Genomic DNA, 22,899 nt, shown 5'->3' on the forward strand with positions numbered 1-22,899 from the left:
ATACACATATTGTGCAGCATGACACATGCCATGGTGGTCTTGGCCACCTTCTCATGGCCATACAACAGAGCGCCACCAGACCTGCTAATGCACCTAAACCGTGTCTTCAAAAGGCCAAAAGTCTGCTCGATCACAATGCGGGTAAGGATATGTGCACGATTGTATTCCTCTTCGTGCCTGTTCTGTGGGTTCCGTACAGGGGTGAGGAGTCACCTCTTCAGGGGATAGCCGGCATCACCTGTATGGGGGGATCAATGGGGTCCTGTTACTGTTCACCTCAAGAGCGGCCTGTTCATATCACACAAATTGACTTTGCATTGTGATTGAAGTACACAATTAACAGCATACATGCAGATGGTCTGTGTGACTGCAATGTGCAAAGGTGAGCTTGACCCTGCAAGTAGACATGCCCCATTAATGCCTCCAACAGTAATTGACATGTCCTGGGTGAGGTCAGGTCTTAGGTGTCCCTGGGCCCAGGCAGATTTGGTACCACACTGCTGGTGTTATGCCATTCCAACATTGATGTTCCCATGCTGAGAGGCATCACTTCAGTGGTGCTATAGGTACGTGGTGCAATGCTATGGCTAGGGGTGATCCCTTTGCATGCTTTCAAGGGCACATTGCATTATTGTTGTTGTGCTGGACTAATTCTGTATGACTATCTTGACGGCATGCATGACATTTGTGTATTTTGTGGCGTGGAATGTTGTGCAATGTGGATGTGGATGGATGTTTAAGGTTTCTAGACCTGGATTGTCATCTATGTTGTGTAGCTTATACTTACATGTCCGTTCATCTCAAGTACGTTGCGGGCTTCATAGAGGGACATTGGCGTACATCTGTATGTGCATTCATCTGACGGACGACAAGCTACACCCATTTCGAGTATGGATCCCCCCCCCCAATCACACCCAGTTGGAGTATGTATCTCCCCCCCCCATCACACTGCCCTGTGCTTGCCCTGCAACTCACCAAGTAGCCACGAACGTTGTCCGGCTTGTCGCTCCATGTAGCGTGGGATAGTTGAGTTCCGCAGGACCATGGAATCATGGGTTGATCTGGGGAAACGGGCACAACAATGTGTGATTACCTTGTTGGCGTCACATACCATTTGGACATTGATGGAGTGGAATTGCTTCCTGTTTCGGTAGACTACTTCATTGTGATGTGGTACAACCAATTCCACATGGGTACAGTCGATGGCCCCGATGCAACTTGGGATGCCTGCCAGTGAATAGAAGCCAACTTTGATGTTTGCAATCTCCTGGGCAGTCCGTGGCATGAATATGTGTTCAGGTGCATGCTTCAGGAGGGCATCAAGTACCTGGTTCAGCGTGCGTGAGAATACTGGTTGTGAGATGCCATGCATCTGGCCCACTGTATTCTGGTAGGTGCCTTTGGCCAGGAAGTGGAGCACAGTCACCACCTTGAGTAGAGGAGGGATGGCAGTTCGGATGTCTATGAGGCTCACAATGTCGTTGTGTATCATGTCCACGATGCTGGTGATGGTATCCCGGTCCAGACGGTACAGGGTGTGTATCTGCTCTGGGGTTAGGTTAAATGGACTGGCTCTGATCATGGGGATTGGTGGGTGCCTCTGTGGTATGATTAGGTGCCGTGGTGGTGCTTGCTGTGCCTGTCTTGCCCTCCTCCTCCTCCTCCTGCGTCTCCTCTGTGCTGCCTGTTGTTGTTGCTGCTGCGCTGCAATCATGTCCTACAGCCCATGTAATGCTGCAAGTATTGGAACCATCTTGGTGTGGAAAGGGGTGTGGAAAGGGGTGTGGTGTGCTCCTTTTGAGCTGCCACAGTCTCCATTGCCTCCACCTGTGCTGATTGTGTCCACCTGTGGCAGGTGGGAACACTGCTCAGTTCTCTTAACGGGTGGTTCGCGATGTCGGTATTAGCGCCATGGCGGTAAGGGGTTTTGGGGGCTTTACCATGCCGCTATTGGCATGTCCGCTCGCCTTGTGATGCTGTGCTATTAGCGGCATGGCGTTATTTACGGGATGGAGGGTCGCGCGCACGCGGACTGCCCGCTATTAGTGGCACCGTACTTAGCGGTGCCGCTAATAGCGGTGAGCCGGGTCGTAATTAGCATGGGGATTTAACGTTACCGGTATTCTATTACCGGTAACGTTAAATCCCTACCGCCTACCGTGTAATGAGGTCCAGAGACTTTGAAACCGACCAACCTAGGGGGAGCTTCGACCTTCTCTCCTTCAAGGCCTTACTGGTCATCGATTGGCAGGAGCCACATTCGATGACTTCATATTCTTCGCCAACGAACCAGAACCAAATCAGTGATCGACATCTTCGTGTCACAGTACGTACAACTCTTAAAGCCTGATTTCGGCATAGACAGAGAGGAAAATCACAAAAAGAATGACGTTAGTCGAAGTGAATTGCTGCGGCGAGTCGAACTGTTCTTAGAGCCTTCTGTGGATGTGGAAAAACAGAAATGTAGCAATGGGCTATTTATACAGTCATCGACATCACGTCCGGGCATGGTAATGGTAACTGTCGAGAGACATCGACGATGATGCCCACAGCGCCCCCTGCGGCTGAAATGTTTCCGAGACTGCAAAGCAGGATATGAATATATCTAAAATGAGGTATATGTGGGAGGACACAATCCATTAGTAGTTCCCAAACTTACCTCACATTCCAAGCGCGGGAAGAGAAGCAGTCAGAAGGAGATAGACAAGCAAAAACGCACAGGAAAGCTTCCAAGATGGTGACAACATTGCATACCCCCTCAGAAGCCATGGTACAAACAGGTGAGAGAAATGTACTATTACCAGCCACAAAGAGACTCAATTACTGTAATGTAAAGCTCTGCTAGGAGTCACCCAATTGCAAGCCATTAGACAAAGGTATAATAGACCCTACCAATCAGCAGGGTTGATAAAGCAAATGCGCTCTTAAAAAGGGCAGGGTAAGTCCAGTCAGGGTGACAGGTGGAGTAGAGCCCACAGAAGCAGAGGAACAGGAGGACATGTTCATTGCCATTTCCTGCAGAAGCAGGGACAGCACCTCTTATTACAGAGGGGTAACTTTGCTGGAGGATTTGCTGAACACATGAACCCTGATACAAATGTCTGCCAAAAGTCCAGAAGGAGACTTGCCTGTGTGAATGCTGATAATCCAGGCTGGGGCAAGACCTTTCAAAGGGAACACTGATAATACAGGACATAGTAAGAGTTGTCCCAGTGAAAGTTAGAAGATCAGATCACGGTGCGACCTGGTCAAGTGCATACTGAAACCAGAGGCCATGGAAAGATCTGAACCAGGGAAACCCTGTGGTCTGGAGGAAAAAACCTGTATGATGTGAATGTGAAGCTTGGAAGAGGCCTATTTCGCTGCGTATCAGAGGGTGAGGATGACCCAGACAAGTGAGGGAGAGAGGCTGGTGAAACAAACTGAAAGATAAAGAGGTTAAAGTAGATCCTGAAGAGAAGTCAGAGAAGCCATGCATTTGGGAAAGAACTGAAGGACAAAAGTGAAAGCAACACAAATCTGGGCTTTGAGTAACCCTGGAAGAGTTACTGGGGCTAGGCATTACAAATAGAGTTTTTAAAACTATTTTCTTGTGCCAAGAATTAGAACATCTGTGTTTTAGCTTAGGGACTAACCTGAAGGCTTAGGACATTTTAAGTATAGGTTTGAAACGCACTGTTGGACAAATCTTTTGGGTAATCTGTTTGGACAAGGAGCCCTGGAGGAAAATGAAGTTGAAAGATTAGGTTAAACTTTATGATTTGGAACAAAGCCACTTGCAGTGGTAGACAAAGGAGAATACCCCACTTTATCTTGAACCATTCCTAGCACTCTTACCATCATAACCAACCAAAAAGCGAAGGAACCTCCCGAGGTACTGGTTGCAGGCTTGTAGAACAAAATCTACAATCTAAATTTGTATATATTTGTTCACGGTAGAAAGTACTCTACAGTTCTTCTTTATCATAAATGATCGCTTTATTGATGTCTTCACGTCTCTTTTTCAGCACAAAACGAGGCTGACAGTACTTCATTTCGGACAAAAGACCTAAGTAGTGATTCCTTCAATGACGTTAACGTTGTGATTCACAAGTAATAAAAGATATTTACAGGTTTGGTTGCTCTCTCATAAAGCCAACAATTTAATTATGGTCTCCTGTTAACAAATGGTGTATCAAGCTGGTGCTTAGATCTGTCAGTGTAGGTGGTGTCCAATGCGTATTGAAAGATAGTCATTGAGTATTTTGCACTGTTGGGCAATTCGCTGTGTTAGGTGTCTGCCCCGTTCTGCATGGTAAGCTGTTACCGTCAGAAACATCATTTTCATTTGTAGAGATTCCCCGATTTCCTGAAGCTGTTTGGTCACATAGCTACCTTGAGACATACATTAAAAAAACACTTGTTTGAACCACACTTTATTGGTGTTGATTGTCATTGCACGACCTCCCCACACATGGTGTTAGGGGTGGTATTACTGAGCGTTGATGCATTTGAATGAACCCACATTTGAATGTCAGGACCTGTTGTTGCGTCAAGTTCAAACTGATCCCTACAGTTTAACCTGGTTTGAGGACACACCACATCCTACAGAGAACCCCAGGTCGTGTGCATGAATTTGAGCACTCAATCAGCTGAGACAAATCTAGTTTTGCACCCAATTGTTCCAGGAAAAAAATCTGATAGACCACTGGAGGGAGTGCCATACAGAAGAACAAGTTACTTACCCCTGGTAACGTTTTTTTTCTATTGGATGTTCCTCCCACGTATTCCTCATCTTATGAGAATTATCCTTCCAGCTTCAGCTGCTTTTTAAACAATTTTCAACAGGGGGCGCTGTGTGCTGTCTTGTCGAGTCGATGTCCTTCGAGGGCCTCCGTTCGACTGTCTACGTCATCATCAGTATAAAATTGCGCACACAGCGCCGGTTGGCGTAACATAGACCGTAGGCTTCAAGAAAGCGTAAAGTGTAAGAACATGTAAATTCTACAGTGGGATAGGCTGGGAGGGGCGATGAGGAGTACGTGGGAGGAACATCAAATCGAAAGAACGTTTCCAGTGGTAAGTAACTTGTTCTTCGAATGGATTGTGTCCTCCCACGTATTCCTCTTCTTATGATAGACTCCCAAAGCAGTAATAATTTGGTGGTGGGGGTACGAATTATATTTTGTTTTAACTGTTGTCATAACTGAATGAAGGACCGCCTTTCCAAATTGTCCTTCCTGACTGGAAGATGAATCCAGGCAGTAATGTTTCACAAACATGTGAATAGATGACCAAGTGGCTGCTGAACAAATGTCTTTAATTGGGACACCTCTCTGAAGAGCAGCAGAGGTTGCCATGCCCCTTGTGGAATGAGCTCTCAAGCCTTCCGGCAGGTCTTTAACCACTAACCTGTAACATTCCCTAATACCCAGGATGATCCATCTGAATAGGTTCTGTGTTGTAACAGCTAAACTCAATTTAGGGCCCGTATATACAATGAATAATTGGTAATTTAAACGAAATTAGCCATTCTTGACAGCCCTTTTTGGGTTCAGCCTATGTAATCTTTCCTCCTCCTTTCCAGGATGAGGAGGTGGATAGAAAGTTACAAAATGATCTTTTGCAACAAGTGGAAGTCAGAGACTACTTTAGGTAGAAAAGAAGGATTCACCCTGAGAACAACCTTGTCTTTATAGAAAACTGTATGTATGGGTTTACAGGAAAGTGCCTGCAACTCGCTTAACCTGTGGGCTGACGTTATTGCAATTAGCAAAACATTTTTCAAGGTTAACAGTCTTAATGGGCATGGGTGTATAGGCGCAAAAGGAATGCATGTTAGAAATGTTAACACCAGGTTAAAATCTCATACAAGGACTTTAAATGGAACTGGTGGAAATACATTAGTAAGACCCTTTAGGAATTGAACAATCACCTCCTCTGAAGACCGCTTCAAAATAGATAGCGCCGCCAGGTAACCTTTAATTGCTCTAATCTGGAGCCCCAGATTCGCCAAATGTAACAAAGAAGAAAGCACCATAGGTGTGTCTCATAGAAAGGGATCCACATTCTTATCCCTGCACCAACTGCTGAGCTGCGGTACAAACATTTTGTTGCTGGCCTTCTGGGCGAAAGCAAGATATCCATTACATCATCCGGGACGTCCCAATCCTTGGATCTCAACCTCTCAGAAACCATGCATGAAGGTTGAGAGTCTTGACCTCTGGATGGAGGGACTGACCCTCCTCTCGCGAGAGAAGGTCCTCTCTATGTGGAAGACGCATTGGAGGGCAGATGGACATGTCCAGAAGGTCCGGGTACCACGTCCTCCTGGCCCAACACAGAGCAATTAGGATCATGGATTTCCCGAACTTTATCAACATCCTGATCACATGAGGAATGACGGGGACTGGAGGAAACGAGTACAGGAGTGGAAACTCCCAGTCCACTACGAACGCGTCTCCTAGAGCTCCTCCTAGGGGAAATTCCCTGGAGCAGAACAGTTCGCATTTCTGGGTTGACACTTGTCATGAACAGATCCACTTGCGGGGTTCCCCAAATGGTGAAGATCTCTAGAAGGACTTCCTGAGCTAGTTCCCACTCATGGGAGACTGTGCTCTGCCTGCTCAGAGCATCTGCTGCTGTGTTCTCCTCTCCGGCTAGGTGAACTGCTTATAGAGGGATTCCTTCCTGAATTGCCCAGAGCTGCATTGCTTCTCTGTACAGTGCTAGTGACCCCACTACTCCTTTATTGTTGAGATAGTACATGGCCACTGTGTTGTCTGTCATTATCAAGACATTCTTTCCCGTACAGAGGGCAGAAAGGCCTTCAGTGCTATTCTGATTGCCCTCAGCTCCAAAAGGTTGATGTGTAGTTTGGACTCGGATGGAGATCAAAGACTGCTGATTGTCAGCTCGTTGGCGTGGGCCCCCCCCCCCCCGCGTGAATGAGGCATCCGTCACTACAGTTATCTCCAGCCATGGTTGCCAAAAAGATTCTCCCTTGAGAATGTTGTCCTTGCAAGCCCACCACAGAAGGTACTGAGAGACTCTGCTCTGAACTTTCAGGTGGTCTGACATTCTGCCTGAGAATTGGGACCATTTAGTCCTGAGAGCCCATTAGAGGGATCTCATTCTGAGGCGAGCCTCTGGCACCAGAACAATGTAGGATGCCATGAGACCGAGCAACCTCAAATAATCGTACGCCGGAAGATGCTGGGCACTCTGAAATTTGGTGACCATCTGCAGAATATGTTGAGCTCTCACCTCGGGTGATGAGGCTTTCCCTGAGGAAGCATCCAGGACTGTTCCAATACATTGGAGTCTTTGAGATGGTATAATGTGGGACTTCTTGTAATTGAGGGAGAAGCCCAGTCTGTGGAGAGAGTGGCAGGTTACGCAGAGATGTTTCCGGCCTTGTTCGGGTAAACGTGCCCTGATCAGCAAGGTAGGGATAGAAGTGAATCCCCCCCTCCTGAGACCCGATGCCACCATTGTCATTAACTTGGTGAAAACCCTTGGGGGGGAGGTCAGCCCGAATGGCAGAACTCAAAATTGTTCATGAGAATCGCCAACTGCGAACCTCAGGTTCTTTCTGTGCTTGAGATGGATAGGCACATGAAAGTAAGCATCCTGAAGGTCCAATGACACCATCCAGTCTTGGAGCTGAAGAGCCTGAAGGATTTGGGAAAGGGTAACCATCTTGAACTTGTCCTTCCTGAGGAACTTGTTCAAGTTTCTTAAGTCCAAAATGGGTCTCAATCCTCCATCCTTTTTGGGAATTAGAAAGTATGGGGAGTACCAACCCTTGTTCCTTTCCACTATAGATACTGGTTCTATAGCACCTTTCTCTAGCAGGGTTAACATTTCCTGAACAGGGAGTGGATCCGGAACTTTAAAAGAGTTGTTCCCTGGTGGATGATCCTGAGGCCTTTTTTGAAACGGAAGGCAGTAACCTTGGGCTACAGTTTCCAGTGCCCAAGCATCTGAAGTAATGCCCTGTCATTATTTCAGATACTGAGTAAGTCTGCTTCCCACCGGGGTCTTGTAAGTGAAGGCCTCAGAGTGGTTTTGAGGTGGCTGAAGCGGCGGCTGATGATAAAACTTAAGCTGCTTGGGCTGGCTTAGCACCTCTCCCTCATACACCACGAGGGAATCTTTTCTGACCTCTTTGACTAGCTTGTCCTCTTCCTCTTCCAATTGAGGAGTAGAATCGAAAGGATTTACCCCTCCAAGAAGATGCACCAGAGTAGGGGTGTTGAGGCTGTTTAATGGCGCGCTAACGGATTTAGCCGCCGCTTTCGAGGTCTGCCGCTTTTCCAAACTCTCATCAGTCTTGCTGCCAAACAGCCTCGAGCCGTCAAAGGGCATATTGAGGAGTCTAGACTGCATAGCTGGTGCAAATCTGGACTTCCTCAATCACGCAAATCGGCGCAACACTGTGCTAGTTGCAATGGATCTGCTGATGCTGTCAGCAGTATCCAACCCTGACTGAAGGCATTCACCCATTGCCTCCTTACCATCCATGATGATTGCCAGGAAGACGTCTGTTTCTTCACCTTCCTGGATGTGGTCAGCTGCCATAGCCACAAAGTCCCACAGGGTAAGCGTAAAGCTTGACAAGGTACAAGTTGCGTTAGTCGACTTTAATGCCGTACTACCAGCAGTACATATTTTTCTCACCCAGGCAGCCTCTGTTTTATCATCCCTATCAGGAGGGATAGAGGGGTATGCTGATTGCTTAGTAAATGTAGTAGCTTGAACATTTTATTCACTGAAGCCGCAGTCTCTGGTGTCTCCCAATTTGCTGAGACCCTTTTTTATAGTGCAATGTGAAAAGGCAAAATTGGATCTTTTTGGGGACCCTTATCCAAAATATAAATCATGTCATCCTGCTCAAAAGAAGGAGCAGGCCTGCTCCAACCTAAAAACCACCTTGCTCCACAGTTTCCCAAATGAGGAGTCAGCATGGTCAGTAGGATCTGGTTTCTCAAATTCCAGTTCGAGAGAGGTATCTAAACCACTGGTTGACTGAAGGTTATCATGCAAGTCTTTTAACCTAGACTCTTCTGAGATGAATTCCTCTGGCACATTAGGGGTGCCATATTATAACCCAAATGGTGGTGTGTTATTATCTGAAGGTTCATTATCTTCATGGATATAGGTTAAAGACTTTAAAATGTCTTTCTATGCAAGGGTTTGAAAACCTTTTCCTGTGTTACTGTTGGCTTTGACAACTTCGGAGTAATAGTTGAAAACGACTTCGAAGTCGGAGTCGCCTTCGACACTGGCGCCAACCGCTCTGACGGCGATGGTGTTAGCGAAGGCGTCGGCATTGTCGACTTTTTATGCTTTTTCAAAGGAACCCTCGATGGACTGAATTCCTGACTTGTTGAAGCCCTCAACCATTTCTCGTCAGATCGAAATTTTTCTCAATGCTCTACCGGCTTATGGCTCGGTTACGAAGATTTCGTCTTCGACTTCCCTTTGTTGTCTTTATGCAGAATGACAGGGGCATGGGCTTTCTGCTTATTTTTCAAGGGGGTCAGGCCGCATTCTACAAGATTTTAAGCATTTCTTTATGAAATGCATCCCATTTTGCTGGGTAGTCCGACTTAGTTGGACATTTGATTACCTCGGCCAAGGAATCACTAGAGGTCGATGGTGACCTGTGACGCTGTTTCTTGGCCTTCTTCGAAGAAGACAAAGAATGGCGCAATCGACTTCTCGATGGAGATCTTTTAGATCTTTTCCATTGAGGAGAACCCCTCGACTCATCGGTCTTTCTTTTTGAGCTCTTCGAAGGAGACTTTGAAGGCAACTTCCCCACCGCCAATTGACCTTTACGCTCCCTGAGAGCCTTTTCAGTCATCGCCGGATAGGAGTTACAGTACAGTGACCGGTACCAAGACACCACAGACATCTGCGGTGGGGGTCGGTGATCGACATGCTCGATCCACAGTCCTGGCATTTCTTGAAGCCCATTTTAGGCGTTGATGGAGCTGACGGGGAAGACATTTTCGATGTATGAAAATAGCTGACAGAGTTCACTGAAGAACCGAAGCATGCCGTAATTCTTCAAAGCGTTATCTCAAAAAAACAGAATTGAAGTCAACGGGCGATGGATGCACTATTTATAGTGAGTTGAACAGAGGCCCTCGAGGAACATCGACTCGACGAGACGGCACACAGCGCCCCTGTCGAAAATAAATTACGATGAGGAATACGTGAGAGGACACAATCCATTGGAAAGCAAAGATGAGTTGACTGAACTCCCCATGTTACTATGAGAGAAGGGGCCAGCTGTGAGGTACTCGGTAGGTTTGAGGCACCCAATATGCCATACAGAGAGCATGAAGACTGGCATCCCCCAGGCTTGCCACCCCCACCAAGGCAGTGCATGAAACCATCAAGGGTGTTTGGAAATCCTCAGTCAGGACTTCCAGAAACCTGCCATCAGAATTACCCAACCCCTCAAAAGTCTGATCATCTGGGAATGGCAAAGTCATATTGTCAAAGGTATTTAAACCCTCACCATCAGAAGTCTCACACTCCCTAACATTATAAGTGTGTAAAACTAAAACATTGAAACAAGTCGTTCAGAGAAGGATTCTGCCATGCTTTGAACAAATAAGCTTTGATCAGAAACGAACCACAGCTAACTATACAACCACAGAGTTCACAGAAGTTGGAGATAGAAGTTCTCAAATATACCTGCTGTTTGGAACAAGGAGGTGGAGTGACCAAGGGGGTGAGAATGAGATAATGCAGAGAGCCGCGCACCAACTACCCACAGACACGGAACACAACCGACAAGTAAAGACTCACAGGAAAGCTTCCACATTTGTGGCAAATTTGGCTACCGCCTCTGAAGTCTTTAAACAAACAAATGAGAAGTTTACTAATAACCAACTGGCGAGAGCTCCATTAGAGTAATTCAAAGTTCTGTTAGGGGACACCCAATCCTGAGTCTTTAGACAATACTATAATGAACTCTAACAACCAGCAGAGCTGACAAAGAGAAGGATAACCTTTAAGCACTATAAAAAGGGATGGGTAAGCCAAGTCACTGAGGCCAGAGTAAAACCCACAGCACACAGAGAGAACAGTAGGATGTGTTCCTCGCCACTTCTGGCAGAAGAAGGGAGAACGTCACGTGGTACAGGGGGTATCTTTGCTGGAAGAATTATTGTATACCAGACCGAGATACAAATATGTGATATTTTCTAAAGGTCTAAAAGCAGACCTGCGTAAGGCAATGCTTGGCAGTGAGACCTGTCCAAGGGAGCGCTGACAATCCAGGTTGTGATGAGCTCTGTCCTAGTAACAGTTAGAAGATAAGGTTCTGGTGGGACCTGTTCGAGTGTATGCTGAAAGCCAATGGTCATGGAGAGACTTGAACCAGGGAAATCCTGTGGTTTGAAGGGAAAACCTGAGGTTTAGGTTTCAGAGATTGGAGACGATTCTGACAAGTCAGTGAGAAAAGTTGATACATCAAGATGGAAAATAAAGAGGCTAAAGCAGAGCATTAAGAAAAGTCTCAGATGCTATTGACCTGGGGAAGGCCCGAAGGACGACAATGGAATCATGAAGATCATGAAGGGTCCAGTCTGTGAGTAAACCCTGGAAGAGCCTTTCCAAGAGAAGCTTCTTTTTTGTGTTTGAGCCTAGGGCTGGACCGTATAGAATAGGATTTGTGATCTCTTCTGTTAGCCAAAACCTAGCACATTTGTTTTTGGTTTAGTCTGGAGGCTTTGAACATGATATGTATAGGTTTGAACATTTCTGTTGGCTAAATCCTTTGGGCACTGTCTTTAGACTAGGGAGTCATATGAAGGGCCAGGACTTGCAAGATTAGGCTAATCTTTATGACTTGGCACAATGCCAATGGAATTGGTAGACACTGGAAGAGTACCCCATTTTTTGTTCAACCATTAGAAACTTCATTTTCATTTGCAAAGAACCCGCAGGTTCCTACAGGCATTTGGTCCAACACAAACCTTGAGACACGCCTTATGTGAGAAACCTGAAGGTGTCCGTAAGGAACTCATGGTGCCAACAGTAAAGACAGACAACAGTGATCACAGTTTAAGGGTGTTTGTTGAACTTTATAATGGGTGAGATAAACTCCTAATCTAAACCTAAATCTAAGGTGGGAGCAAGCTACGACCATCAAATAATAATAAGGCAGTCCTAGTGGTGTCTTGTCAAATAAAAAGGCCCAAAACTATTAAAAAAATATTGCCAATCCTTTGTCACGATACTTGTCCCCAGACATCAGGAACAGACCAACCTGCCCAGGGTACTGGCACCCATGGGGACCTTTAAGGCCCCAAAGGATTCCATAAGGGCTTAATGGACTTGGTCCTGGCCCCGTTGGCGCCAGGCTCATGCTGCCATCACAAATAAGGCAGACCAGTCTGAGGCAAGCTGAAGGGACTACTTTACCTGAGGAACTACTTGCTAGGGTGTGGTTGGAGGGACTACTTTACATGGGAACTACTTCTTGAAAGCTATATAAACCACGCCCTCAGAACAGAACACGCTTCGCGTGATTCTGCACTTCTGCAGCTTAACGCTCACCGTGTCTGTTAACTTGAGGCCTGTCTTCAGCCACCCCCGTCTAGTTCTTCACGAGGTACCTGCAAAGGAAGGAAGAGAGAGGAAAAAAGAAAACAAGGCTCTTACCTGATGCTCCATCTCGATCGCTCTGGAGTTTCCATTCTGCTGAGCTGAAAAGGAAAAGACATCAGGTTAGCCGCGCAGACCACGTAAACTACATTGCTATCCTGCACAACGCTAATACTCACCAGAGGGCTGCTCATCCCAGCGATCCATCGAAGCACCATCACTTGATCGCCACCATCACTCGATCGCCGCTCCGGAGCTGCCACACCTGTTGAACACAAAGAAAACATCAGGTTAGCTGCGCATTGGGGAAAGGCCTCATTGGACATTTGACTCTTACGCAGCGCTACGACTCACCTGAAGGCTGCATTTCCTAGTGGTCCTGCAAAGCACCACCACGCGATCTCCGCCCCTGAGATACAGCACCTGCAGAATACAAAAGAAACAGCAGGTTAGTTACGCAGAAGAACAATACCGCATGTAAAGACTTTATCGCATAACGCTGGTGTGAAACTTACCTTGGAATGCAGCTCAACGTTCCTGGGAAGAAGTCTGCTTCATCTTTTCGCACCAAGGGGAAACCTGTAAGAAAGAGGCACAGAAGTGAACTTTTAGCAACTTGAACTCTAAAGCAATCCATACCATTGTTATAAAGACTTACCCGATTGAGTCACTGTTGTCTGGAACTCTGCAGGATCAGTGAAGTAACTAGATCCTTGAACTATTACGTCCTATCTAAACCAATCAAGCTTCGCCGGCAGGCGAGAGCCGGCCCTTGAAGTAAGGCCATTGAAAGAAGGCTCCCTGCTGACGGAGCTGACCGAGCGTGCCGTGCTGCAGTCTGCACCTGGTCCCTAAGCCCTGCAACCTGCCTCCCATTTGGACTTGCTACAGGTACTAGTAACGCTGTACCACAAGACTATATTGTTTCAGTTTCACCCCCATGCACTCCTACTACGGCCAGTCACCACCTACACCCGTGAGCCACCATGTTTGTTTGCTGTGCTATGTGAAGCATCTACCCCAGCTAGGCTACTAGACCCCATTGCTACCCTACTGCTTGACTGTAATGTATTGGCCTGCCATACTGCATATCATGACACTAGCATACTGAGTTGGTAGTCAACAAAATGTACTTATGAAGTAATGTTGCCCTGTTCTAGTAAATTGCATCTAGGTATTTGTTCTCTAGCAAGTCTGGTTCCCATTGCTAAATTTCAATTTAGATATGCTCTGTCTATGCTTTTGAATTAGCGCCATTTTGGCTCTCTTTTCTAAATTCGAATATAGGTATGCTTTGTTTACACTTTTGAAGTAGCTCTGCTTATGATCTTGAATTAACACCATTTTGGCTCTCTTTGCTAAATTCGAATCTAGGTATGCTTTGTTTATACTTTTGAAGTAGCTCTGCTTATGCTCTTGAATTAGCGCCATTTTGGCTCTCTTTGCTAAATTCGAATCTAGGTATGCTTTGTTTACACTTTTGAAGTAGCTCTGCTTATGATCTTGAATTAACGCCATTTTGGCTCTCTTCGCTAAATTTGAATCTAGGTGTGCTCTGTTTACACTCCTGAATTAACCCAAACTGCTGATTAAGCCCTAGCCGATTTGCACCTACTCCTTGCACTTTAGCATAGCCTAACCTAGCGGCATATCTGCGCTTAACGCCTAACTGCTATCTATGGTAACAGCTGACTGCATGTTGATTATGCCCCATTTGCTAATTTTCGAATCTAGGCTGCAGTATATTTGTGCCTTGTAAATTACCCAGCAGCAGTAAGATCACGTTAAAGCTGCCCTTTATCACAACAGAATGCAGGCACTGCTAACTTTGACTATGTTCCCATTCTGTATTATACCATCTGCCACCCCCTGCACTAGAGGTCATTACTTTAAGTTTGATGATGGGTTAGGTAGACTGAGATGTCCTCGTCACCACCCTATCCCCTGCCCTACACCATTCCTTCCCACACTACCCCCTTTTCCTACACTAATCTCAACCAAACTACATCCAGCCTCCACTTTGTGCACCTCACATGACAAGTTGCCCCCTGTGCCTATAGCCTCAACCACCTCCCCTCCTGACACCTCTAAGCGTAACGAGAGACTAACCAGTAGACTACCGTCCAGCAGGCACTCAGCAATGGAATTTACACAAAAGCTCATACGCTCAGATCGCCCTGGATGCACTGACAATGATCGCATGCGAAAAAAGAAAAGGTGTACAGCCCCACTGAACAACCCAGGGGACATTAGCCCCAGTCTACCAACGAAGGACCCACAAACACAACCTACTAAGGGAGCATTACTGAATGTCAGGTCATTGGTAGCACATGCAACTGAGATTGCCGACATTATTGAGAACAATAACCTTTATTTCCTTGTAATGACAGAAACCTGGCTGCATGAAGCAGCAGGCCCTTCTATCGCCCTAGCCGTCCCAGATAATTACTCCATTCTCCGTGTAGACAGACCCACTGCTCGCGGAGGAGGAATAGCCATTATCTTTAAAGACACCCTCAATATAAGACTAGTCACCCCTACGTTGCTGACATCATGTGAACTCCTCTCAATTAAATTCCAAACCTCACCTAACAGCACTATCACACTACACATCATTTACAGGCCTCCAGGACCCCCTGGATCCTTTGAAGAAGATATCACAGCCCTAGCAGCCGACACCACCAAACCCACAGCGCAAAATATCATCTTAGGGGATTTCAACCTTGGTTATAAGGACACTAGCGACCCACACACCATCTCTCTAGCCTTTGCACTACTAGACCAAGGCTATACTCAAGTTAGCACCAAACCCACCCACGAAAAAGGAAGGATACTTGACTGGGTTGTGGCTCTCAATTGCACCATCACCCTACTAGATCCGACTCCACTAGTATGGTCAGACCACCATCTTATCACCTTTGAACGGCATATCAACAACCTAGAAAAGAAAAAGTCCATTATTGCTCCCCCCTGCCTCACAAAGAACAAATGTAACATCACAGCAGATGCTCTAGTTCCTTTGGTAGCCCCCCTACTCAATGCCCTACCGGACACCAATGATCCCAACACTCTAATTAACATCTACAATGAGACCATGACTAAAGCCATTGATGCTATTGCTCCGCTAAAGTTACGTAAAAGTAAACCCATAGCCCATCTTAACTCGTGGTTCACTCCAGAGCTAAAAACACTCCGTACTGAAAAAAGAAAATGGGAATCACGTTGGAAATCATCCCCTACACCTGAAAATAAAACTAACCTTGCCATCATCACTGCTACCTACAAAAATAAAATAATCCAGGCCAAAAAAGAAATTTATGATGACAGAATAGCCCAAGCCAGCTCTAGTACTAAAGAATTATTCAACATCCTAAGAGAACTAGAGAACCCCAACCCACCGCCAGATACATGCACTAAGGATAAAGCCTGGTGCACCAGCATCCAAAATGCCCTCTCCAATAAAATTAAAGGACTGCAGACCAAAATAGCTGACAAAAGATCCCAACTAACAGTCATTACACCAGCACCTACACCCACCCCTCACACCAACTCAGGTTTCACATTAAAAAAAGTCACCATTCCTGAAGTCCACAAAATCATTGCGTTTCTTAAATCATCTAACTTTAAGGGCGATTGCTGCCCAGCTCAGATTATAAAAGATGCAGCTAGAGACCTTGCCCCATTCATTACTAAACTTGTAAACTCCTCCTTCTCTAACAACTCCGTTCCAAGTAACCTTAAACAGTCCTGGGTCCTACCACTACTGAAAAAATAGACCCTTGACCCGGCTATACCCACTAACTACAGACCAATTACGACAGTCCCCTTTCTACTGAAAATTCTGGACAGAATAGCCTACTTGCAAATACAAGATTATCTTGAAGCTCACAAATTACTCGGTACGTGCGATCTGGCTTCAGACCCCAGCATGGAACTGAAACCGCACTTGTCGACCTCAAAAGCCAGATCGATGAATTGAAAGACAAAGTAAAGATGGCCATCCTACTTCTACTCGACCTCTCTGCGGCTTTTGATCTGGTGGATCACTCCATACTTTGTAACCACCTATCCTCTGTGGCCTATTTCTCTAGTTCTGCAGTTGCCTGGATCCAATCTTTCCTCGCTAACAGAACTATGCGTGTGTTCTCACCGTCAGCAGCTGCTGACCCCATCCCCATCACCTGCGGAGTCCCCCAAGGATCCTGCGTCTCGCCCACTTTGTACAACATTTTTACAAAGCCACTATTCGACAAACTGGACAGTCTGGGTGTCACCTACACAAACTATGCAGATGACACCCAGATACTCCTACCCCTCACAGGGACCTATGATATAGACGTCGCGCGGATTAACGAAGTCTACATCATCATTCAGGCATGGATGGCCACACATGGCCTCTGCCTGAATGATGATAAAACACAACTACTCCTAGTCGGATCATCTAATAACCTTCTCAAACTAAGTTCTCACTACACAAATATCGTCATTGATGGGAACAGTATACCCATGGCCAAACATGTAAACACGTTAGGTTTCTACCTTGATGCCCAGTCTAACTTAACTAAGCAGATCAACATGACCTCCTCGGCCACAGCTTACACTGGCAAGTTGATCAGAGCCTGTAGACCTGTACTATCCCCCACCAGCTGCCTTACTCTGGCGAGAGCGCTCATACAATCCAAATTGGATTATTGCAACAGCCTTTATCTAGGAGCAAACAAAACCATCTTAAATAAACTACAGATCATGCAAAACAACGCGCTTAGAGCAGCGTTGAACATTCCCAAAAGAGAGCACATATCAGAAACTAGAAAGCACTACAGGTGGCTCTCTATACATGACAAAATTGCCCTAAAAACTATCTGTCTCACGCACAAAGCGCTCATTTACCAAGCCCCCCCCCTATCTCACAGACAAGTTCACATGGAAGGTATCCAATAGAGTCACTAGATCATCCAACACACCCTGTCTGGCGGTGCCCAGATACAATCTAAAAAGAGCCGGAGGTTCTAGCTTCCCGGTATTAGCCGCCCAGCTTTGGAACACTCTCCCTCAGAACATTCAAACTATTCAAACCTTCAACAAATTCAGAAGCCATGTTATCACATGGATTCTTAACAAAACATAAATAACAGCTCTTGATACCACTACCGCTAGGTGGTCGGCTCAACTAGTATACATGTCATCTATCCTTTACTACTACTATGACCTAATGTATAATATGTATAATGTTTAAAGTATATATGTACCACTGTAATTTTACAAACTGTATTAATGTTCACAATTGTCTATAAATTGCCATGTAACCATTACTATCCTCAAGCGCCCAATTACCTCCGGGTCAGGTGCGCGATATAAATAAAATAAACAAACAAACAAACCCCTGCATAAAGTTGCAGGATGGAGAGTCTGCCATTCATAACGCTAAGGTGAGACATAGCAGAGGGGTGCACAAGAAGGCCACGGGAGGCGGGAGTTGGCCCCCCTCCATATGGTTGGGTAACATTTTGTTTAACCTTTTAGGCAAACCTGTTTTAATGACGGAAGAGAGAATCAGAGGGGGCACGAGGAGCCATTCAACATCGGACCGTCCAGTTCCGTTCAGCGCCCCTGAGGATACCAGTTGAGTGTAACATCGTTACTACTAAATTACAAAAAGAGTGTGGGATAATGTTCACCAGCAAAGAAAGAAGTGTTCACAAAATGATAAGTCAGGATGGTATGGCTGGGCCTCCCTTCCCGACATTTGAACCCAGGGACAAGGTGGGACTCTCGAGCACAGCACACTCCTTGGCCTCGTCAGCACAAGGTTCACAGTTCAATTCAACATTATCAAAAACCGTCAGAGGCTAAGTCTCTTTCCTGGAAAAGCCTCTTGGCATTGAAGGCGTGTTGATTCAAAGTAACAAACAAATAAACAAAAGGTTCATTTGATACTCTTGTACCTTGGGCGATTGCTCATCGCCCCTTGGAGCTCCCTCCGCCAGGCTTGGATCCTCCTTGCAAAAATGGGCATCCCTTCTTCTGGTTCACTACAGCCTTTTTTTAACGCAGTCCATGTATTTCTTTTTAACACAGTTCATGAGTTGGCTCATTTTCATCAGAAAGCAGGGTTTTCCTTCTCCTAGCTTTCTTTCGGCATCCCTCTGTCGGGATCACACTTGCCTTATTGATCAAATCGGAAATTACACTTTTCTATCCACCCTGGACTTAACCAAAGGGTACTGGCAGGTCCCAGTATATGGGCCTGATAAGGAAAGGACAGCTTTCTCAACGCCCTTAGGACTATTCAAGCTCAAAGTCCTCCCTTTTGGGTTAAACGGCGCTCCAGCCACTTTCCAACGCCTCGTGGATAACATATTGCAACCCAACTCCAATTTCTGTGGAGCTTATATTGACTATATCATCATTTATAGTAAAACCTGGGAGGACCACCTTTTCCATCTTTTTACTATAATGAGAGTCCTCAGAGAAGCCGGTCTAACTGCGAATCCATCAAAATGCAGACTGGCCCAGTCAGCCGTGAAATACCTCGGCTTCTTTGTAGGGAATGGTAATGTACAACCTCAACATGAGAAAGTGAAAGCCATCTTAGATACCCCTACATCTAAAACTAAAAGAGACCTCAGAGCCTTTCAAGAGTTAACTGGGTATTACCGTAGGTTTATCCCAAACTTTCCGGAGAAAACAGCTAGGCTGACAGATAAACTTAAGAAAGCTGAACACCAGAAACTTCATTGGACTGACAAGAATGATATATTTTACAACACCTTAAAACAAACCCTGTGCCAGAACCCAATTTTAAAGGTAGTAGCTTTCTCAAAGGAATTTGTATTGCAAACGGACACCTCCCTTACAGGGTTAGGAGCAGCCCTATCACAAGTCTGTGGTGGTTTAGAACATCCAATCTTGTTCACGAGTTGCAAACCTTTCCCACATGAAAATAATTACTCTGTGCTGAAATTAGAGGCCCTTGCCATCAAGTGGGCCATTATCCACCTCAGGTACTACCTTTTGGGAAGAAAGTTCACACTCGTCACAGACTTTTCTCCACTAGTGTGGATTAGCCAACAAAAAGACTCCAACCCTCGTGTCATGCGATGTTTCCTAGACCTGCAGTCCTACTGTTTCACTGTAGAACACCGAAATGGTAAAGACCAAGGGAATGTAGATTTCCTATCCCGGTTCCCCTGTGAAACAGATGTGGCTACATCACATGGAGGAAGGGTATGTGAGAAACCTGAAGGTGTCCTTTGGGATCTGTCATCCAGGTGGCCAAGACACGGCCATCGCTATTGGTTCCAGTTCCTGGGGGTGAACTAGTGTGGGAGGATCACCTGGATGGGGGGGTCTTCGGGGAGTGGAAGTAGAACAACAAAGGGTGAGACACGTTATCCCCTTACTTATGGTGCTTTTTCCCCATCCTACCAGGTAAGATATCTAAAAGCTCACCCCCACCCCCTTTCCGACACAAACACTTTCTAACGGGCAGTTAATTGTGAGCGACAACAGACTAACACCAGAGCTGTATACCTGACATGTCCCAACACAAGGGTCAGGAAGAGTCAGGCAATTACGGATAACTACACACACCGGACTCCAATTACACTTCCCCACACGGATAAAAGGCAGAGCATGAAAGCACCTCAGGGTTCGGTGCGCTGTACAAATAAACTGGACTAAAAACTAAACACTCTGAGCAAGGCAAAATGCACGAGAAAGGTAGCGAGATCAGAGAGGACGGCAAGGAGGGAATTACCCTTGCCCTTTCCAACACAGAACTGCAACATTAAAGAAGCCTCAAGGAAAAGAAACATAAAACCGGGGATTGCAGCTGATGAACGGTGTAGCATGTGTGAAAGGTACACGTGACCCCCCGCATTGATATCCAAGGCAGGGAGAAGCGATTGCCACCATGGTACTGTCCTTGACTCCGACAGCAAAGTAACGCCAACAAGTTCAGCACAGCCGGTGAGTTGGAGAAACTAACAGCAGACCCGGCAGTTTTATACTCAAGGTTGCAAGCAGCAACATTTTATGAAGAAAGAGAACTTGAATACAATTGAACTTTGTGAAACCAAGATAGGTACCAGATACAGAGTGGTCCAGCGCCGCGAGGGTGCTCACTCGAAGGTTTGTTTGGCCCCCCCCCCCTTCTGAGCGGGTAAGAATTGTTGAACTGTAAAATCAAAGTAGGCCTGCACTTTCGAACGTCTTCGATTGTCTGTAAACTGAAGTTGGTCTGAACCCAGCTAAGGGGGACTCATGTAGAAAAGGGGTCTGAGCCCAGAAGAGGGGGATCCTGGGTGAACAGTAACGCACCTGTGAAGATTGTTGTGGCAAATGTGAACCCGACTGAGGGATGCCTAAAAATTGAAGTTGGTCGGAACCCAACTGAGGGAGGCTAATGGTGAAAGAAGGATCGGAGCCCGTCTGAGGGGGATCCAGGGTGAAGAGTAAATCGCTCAACGTTAATATTGAGAAAGGAACTTTTCTTTGTGATTTTAATGTGACCTTGTGCCAAAGAAACCCAGGAGTGTGCTGTGCTTGAGTGACCCGCTTTGTCCTGGGCTAAAAACTTGGGGAAGGGAGTCCCAAGGCCTATCATCCTGACTTATTATTTTGTGAACACTTCTTTCTTTTTGTGCACATTATCCCACACATTTTGTAGCATAGCAGTAAGGATTGGCAATCTTTTTTTTAGCATAGGCCCTTTTTATTTGACTAGACTTCACTAGTACTGTATTATTATTATTTGATGGTTGTAGCTTGCTCCCATCTTAGATTTCGGTCTAGATAGGCATTTTTCACACCCCTGATAACGGTTAATAAACACCCTTGAACTGTGATCACTTGTGTCCGTTTACTTTGAAGCATGCCTTCCTTACCCTTAATACAACAACTTGTTTGAACAACACGTTGCTGATATCACATGCCATTGCTCGACCTCCCCACAGCTGGTAGAAACAGACGTTTGTTGGTTTCGTCCTGTGGTCATGGTATTCAGAATACCATTACCGCCATCATGGAGAGAAAGCCGTAATCGGGTTGGTGGACAGCAAATACACTGGGGTGGGTGGTATTTGAGATGTGCAGTCTTTTGGGTCTGGATACGGCCCAACTTGTGTTGAGGACCTATGGCGCAAAGCCAGGGCTGTGAGGGCAGAAACATGAAACATGTTAATTAAGCCACAATGGTGAAAGTTGCAGGTCGAATCGGGTAGTAATGGCCCGCTGCCCACTCAAAATGGCGGCACACAGTGAGGGACATTAAGGGTGGTGGTCGATCGATTCCAACTGTTGCTGAGTCTGGCAAACCGGCCATTAGGGCTTTTAGCATCCCATCCTAAGGGGGGATTAATGGCTTCTTTTTTGTGTGGGAAAAAATGGGAACTAGTGAGTGTGTGACCCATGTTTTTGTGCCCAAAAACAAATATGGCCACCATACAAATGGTGGACGGGTGCTCCATGTGGAGCCTGTCTTCCATTATCAAGGCGTCTGTACATGTGAATGTGTAAAAGGGCAGCGGAAAAAAGTCAGGTAAATGTGGGCAGGGAGAGGTGGCAGAGCAGGCTAAGAGTTTGGGCAGTGAAGGCTTGTGGAAACAACAATGGGTAAAGCTGGTGTTAGGTCAGGGAGGGAGGCCAGGGAAAGTGGGGTGAGATGCTGAGCAACTGTCTGGGCAACTCGCAAAAGGGTATGTACTGATTGTAATACCCGCAATCTAAGCGATGGGATTACCTGCTCAGCCAGTGCCAGGTGCTAAAAGGTATTTCAAGAGCCAGGGGCCAAGACTCAATAGAAAAGTAGGTCACAAAAGATACCATGAAGACAGTGGGAGTAAAGGGCAGACAAGCCAAAAACAAAGTTAGCTTGTGTGTTTACACAGAATAAGTGCAGTACATGGAAGAGATGAAGGTCAAAGAAGGCACAGAGGGGTTGAAAACAGGAGATAGGACAGTTACTGAGTGAATATACTGTAAGGAGAAGCACACATAAGTGGACAAAGAGAAGGCCTCAAGGAACAGTAGGTTGCCATGGGAACTAGCGAGATGGGTGCGAGAAAAGACTGCACATAAGGTAGGGACACATTAAAAGCTGTAAAAAGAGAATATTATAAATTGGTACAAAGTAGAAATTAATTGAAAAGCATGCAAGGGAAGAACACGGAGAGCTACCAGACTCAAAGATTAACACCTTAAGTGCCAAGGACTTTTTGCATAGACGTGCATAATAGCCTGCCATTTTGAGAGCAGTATAGAGCGGGACAGGCTAATGTGGACACAAAG

At 46.0% G+C, this 22,899-nt stretch overlaps 1 protein-coding gene across 2 annotated transcripts in view; it reads right to left on the reverse strand.

Annotated features, from left to right (window-relative positions):
* CFAP20 (cilia and flagella associated protein 20) overlaps positions 1-22,899 on the reverse strand; it is a 539,103-nt gene that overhangs the window by 334,441 nt on the left and 181,763 nt on the right. The gene's annotated exons all lie outside the window — the stretch shown is intronic.

Source organism: Ambystoma mexicanum, chromosome 1p, assembly GCF_040938575.1.
Source record: "Ambystoma mexicanum isolate Mex_15411 chromosome 1p, UKY_AmexF1_1, whole genome shotgun sequence".
NCBI lineage: Eukaryota > Metazoa > Chordata > Amphibia > Caudata > Ambystomatidae > Ambystoma > Ambystoma mexicanum.